Consider the following 5,057-nt stretch of genomic DNA (forward strand, 5'->3'; position numbering starts at 1 on the left):
ATACTTGCCCTTATGATGTCCCATCAGGGATATGGTAGTAGTGTCTGAGTGAACCTCTCTTCTCATCACCCACCCTTACCCAGTGTTTATAACAGCCAAAGTATTTATCTCAAAGTGCAGATCTGCATGTATCTCCTCCTTAATGGCTCCCTACAGCTACTGACCATTAACATAGCTTACAAAGTTGGGCCACTAGACTTTCCTGTCCATATCCACACCTGGGCCACTCTCATTCTTGCTGTCCACATCTTAGGATCAGTTCCTCTAATATCCTCTGCTCCCTTCTGTCCCAGGAACATGGCACACACTGTCCCCTTGCCTTGTCTCCTTGGCTTGTACTTAAACCTTTGTCTCAGGGTCTACTTCCAAGTCACTACTAGTACCCCACTGGGCCTCAGGTACAGTCAGCACTCTAAAATTATTTCCTCAATGAATGACTAAATGAGGTCAGCAGATGGCATAGTGGTTAAGGCACTGGACTCCTACATGGTCAACTAAGGCTTGAGTCAAATCTGGTGACTTGAAACACACTGGGTACATGTATGTGTGCACCCAAAATCCTGAGAGAAAAATGGAGGAGAAGGGATTGGCCATTCCCTTGGGGGTGATTTCTAGTTGCCAGTCTCTCTGGAGAGCACATGAATCGTATTGCAAAAATCTTTTTTTAAAAAATTCTAATTTCTGTTTCTATTAAGCCTTTTTTGGGGACAGGTTTTTCTTTGCCTTAGGGCATGTGCTGGCCAGAGAGACAGAGATCATGAGAGAGAAAGTAGGTAATCACCCTCCAGGATAGCCATGCTGCAATCTCTTCTCCTCCATTCTCTTCTTGAGATCCTGGGCATCCATATACATGTGCCTGGCATGAGTTTTAAGTCACTGGGTCTGGGAATTGAACTGTGGTTGACTATGTGGGAGTCCAGCAATGTAACCATTATGCCATCTGCTGGTTCCAGGTATGTCTCTTTTTATTGCTATTTAAATTTCATTGGATGACTTTATTTATTCTACTGTTGATCAACACTTGAGTTGTTTCTGATTTTAGAATATTAGGGACAAGGGGCCAGCAGGTGGCATGGTGGTTAAGATGCTGGACTACCACATGGCTGACTATGGTTCGAGTTCAAGACCTGGTGGCTTGAAACTCATTCCAGGTGTTCCTGGCATAATATATTCTGGAGAAGTCTTAGTAATTAATTATCCTATCGGATCTATGTGGATCAGTATGCTTGACTCCACATGCTTCACTTTGGGCCAACATTACATCTCTCCCCCCCAAAAGAAATACAAAAAAAAAAAATCTTTCTGCTTCTCATTGAAAGAGCTGACAACTACACCACAGCTTGGACTGGTTCTCCAAATGCCAGGAAGGACATAACTTACAGTTCCTAGGAGATGTGGCTTTGGGTCAGTAATCAATACCTTCTGTGTGAGTGTGAGGAAACAGCTACTACCAGATACCCCAATGCTGCACATATTTATTAGAAATGTATGGCTGGGAACCAGCAGTTAGTGTAATGACTATGTCGCTGGACTCCCACATAGTCGACCACAGTTCGGGTCCTGGACCCGGTGGCTTAAAACTCACTCCAGGCGCATGTGCGTGCATGCCCAAGATCCCAAGAGGAGAATGGAGGAGAAGGGTTTGCGGCATGACCATCCCCCCTGGGGGGCGATTTCTCGCTTTTTGTCTCTATGTCTCTCTCTGTCTGGTGAGCGCACGCACCCTATGGCGAAAACCTCTCAAGAAAAAAAAAAAAAAAAGAAAGAAAAAGAAAAAAGAAATGTGTTCCCCATTACCATGATTCTCCAAACATAAAAAATGCAGTCAGAACTTCAACAGGGCTTCTAGCACCAAGTTCGCTGTTTGATATACGGGCTACCTGCTTCTTTGTGGTTTCTTTGTTTGAGGCTCTTTGTTCCCTGCCTGTAGGTAGCTAGTGGTTTAGGCTGAAGGCCCAGACATCAGATTACAGAATTGGAGATCCCAAAGCCAAAAGATCCTTCCAGGATTGAGGAGACCAGGGTGATACAGAGAAAGAATACAGTATTTAAAGCCAATTGCTGAACTAGTATCTTCAGCATTCATCAACTCATTGATATATTTATTCCGTTATATAGTCATTCATTTATTCAGTTTTCTACTCATCAGATATTTGTTAGCACTTGGGCAGACAGATCCAAGGGTGGTCCCTATGGTTCCTGAGCCCTGGTATTCGTGTCCTGCATAATATCCTCTTAATATCCTCTCTCAAGTGTAGGTGTAACTTGTACCTTATTTTTGGCCAATAGAATAAGTCAAGCATTAAAGGATTTTACAGATGAAACTCTTAAATTAGTTGATTTCTAAGTTAATCGAAAAGAAATTATCCTGGTGGGCCTGACTTAATCAGGTGAAATTTTTTGTTTGTTTGTTTATTTGTTTGTTTTGTGAGAGAGAGATTTTTTTCTATAGGGTGCATGTGCTCATTCGAGATACAGAGCAACAGAGAGAGGGAAAGTAAAGAATCACCTCCCTCACAGGGGAGGTGGCCATGGCATAATCCCTTCACTTCCATTCTCCTCTTGGAATTTTAGGCACACACACACATGTGCCCGTTGTGAGTTTCAGGTTGCATATCTGAAGCTCAAACCACAGTCAGCCATGGGAGAGTGCAGTGCCTTAACCACTACACCATCTGGTGGCCTGCCTTTTTTTCCTTTAAGAGAAATTTTTTGCTATAGGGCACATGCACTTGCCCAAAAGACAGAGAGACAACAAGTGAGAAATCATACTCTAGGGGAATGGCCACACCACAATCCCTTCTCCATTTTGGGCATGCATGCACACACACCTGATATGAGTTTCAAGTCTGCAGGTCTGGGACTCAAACCATGGTTGGCCATGTGGGAGTCCAAAGACATAACCATTATGTCATCTGCTGGTCCCCCACCTTTTTTCATTTTAAGAATTATTTATTTTATGTATTATTATTTTTAAAATTTGCTATAGGGCACATTCACTCACTGGAGAGAGACATAGAAAGAGAGAGAGGGAAGATGAGAAAGCAAGCTGTCAGGTCTGGGACTTGAACCACAGTTGGCCATGTGGGAGTCCACCACCTTAAGCACCATGCCACATAAAGGCCTCAGGTGAAAGCCTTTAAAACAAGAGGTGCCTTCCCTAAGGTCAGAGACTCTTTCCTGCTGCACTTGAGACATGCTCTGAGCAAACACCACGTGTCCCTTTGGGCTATGGCAGAGCCTTGAAACTTGTCCTTTCCTTGACCCTCGCTGCAGGCAGAGCAAAGGGTATAAATGGCTAGGGGTGTTCCAACAGACAATGTCGATGTAATTCAGGAAATATCTTGACTCGCAATTAGTAAAGTCCAATCCCTGCTCTGCCTTGGTAAGATTCTTTAGCCTTCTCTGGGCATGGTGATGCCCACCTTATGGTGAGATTTTTTAGCCTTATGTATTTTCCCCATACCTGCAGCTAGGCTTCTCTCCATTAGGAAAGAAGATAATGGGATTTCCCCTTGATGGGATTATCACCCAGGAATACACCTGGCCCAGTATGTCTAAGCCCATATAGCTTTGTTACCTGCTTCTTATTGTCTGTAACACGTCAACGTATCTATGGAATGTTATGAAATACACATATGTAGTGTCGCTTTGCCCTATAAATAAAGACATCAAATTTGTCTAGGTGGCACAAATTGCTTGGGCTACCTAGGCTCAGGATGCCTGTGTCCACTTCTACTCTCTATGTCTCTTTCTGCTTCCTTCATAGTTTGAGCCAAGCCCAGGGTGGATGCTGATATTCCTTCCCCAGTCAGTTCTCTGGATGAGAACACAGCCTGGCTGATGCCTCAGCTGCACTCTCATGAGGCCCTAAGTGAAGGAGGCAGCTAAATCGTGTCAGACTTCTGAGAGAAGGAGCCATCGAATCAATATGTATTGCTATAAGATTCCAAATTGATGGCTATATGCTATACAGCAATAGAAAACTAATACAAGGACCTACTGTGTGTCAGATGCTGTAAAAGATAAAATAATACCCAAGACAGTCTCTGTCCCCTGCTCTGAATAGGTCTGCAGTCTAGTGCTAGGGAAGGTGTAGAGTAAATGCTCAGTAAAGGTGGTATTGGCTAAATACCTAGATTGTCACCTAATTGCCTTTTTCTGTGACCTTGAAAAAGTTAAGGTGACTTCTTCAAGTTACAGTTTTATCAAATGAAAAAATAGGGACAACAAATATCTGCCTCATGGTGTGAGCACTGTGAGCACACTTTGAACACCTAAATTATTATACAGCTAAGTTAGTACACTATTTTAATGGAGTTTATTATTTTTCTCTGAAATTGCACGTGTTTATGTACAGAAATATTTTTACTTCATGTTTGCAAATGAAACATGGAAGACACTGGGTGTTGCCTACTCTCAGTATCTGTTTTCTTTTTTTTTCCACATTATTTATTATTTGTTTTTTGTATATACTTTTAATCATGTTGTTAGGCTTACAATGAGACCATTTTGATATGTGCACATATGCCATTTTGATATGTGCACATATGCCCAAGATCCGGAGAGGAGAATGGAGGAGAAGGGATTGCAGCATGGCCATCCTCCCTTGGGAGGTGATTTCTCTCTTTCTTGTTTCTCTGTCTCTCTCTGTCTTCCTGGTGAACACACATGCCCTACAGCAAAAATATCTCCAAAAAAAAAGTGGATTTCAAATAAAAAAAAAAAACTTAAAAGTATGTGTTCCAAATTCTTATGCTATTTTTTTTTACATAGCTCAAACTCAAATTTAATTTTACATCTTGTTGTTTCATTTACTAAATATGACAGCCTTATCAAGGGAGACAATAGATACCTCTTTTCTCCTTCTTTATCATATTGTATGATTCCTAGAGCTCCAGTAGTTGTCCTGGGTCATGAGATGAGCCTACACTCTAGGGATGGTAGAACTTTGTGCTGTAAGGAGCCTGCATTCCTTAGGCTATCAGGAACAGGGTAGCAAGGCCAGCCCTACACTAAATCATCTCTAGGCCTATTTTCCATGCGCAGAATATGGA

Source organism: Tupaia chinensis, unplaced genomic scaffold (genome assembly GCF_000334495.1).
Source record: "Tupaia chinensis unplaced genomic scaffold, TupChi_1.0 Scaffold142133_1, whole genome shotgun sequence".
Classification (NCBI taxonomy): domain Eukaryota; kingdom Metazoa; phylum Chordata; class Mammalia; order Scandentia; family Tupaiidae; genus Tupaia; species Tupaia belangeri.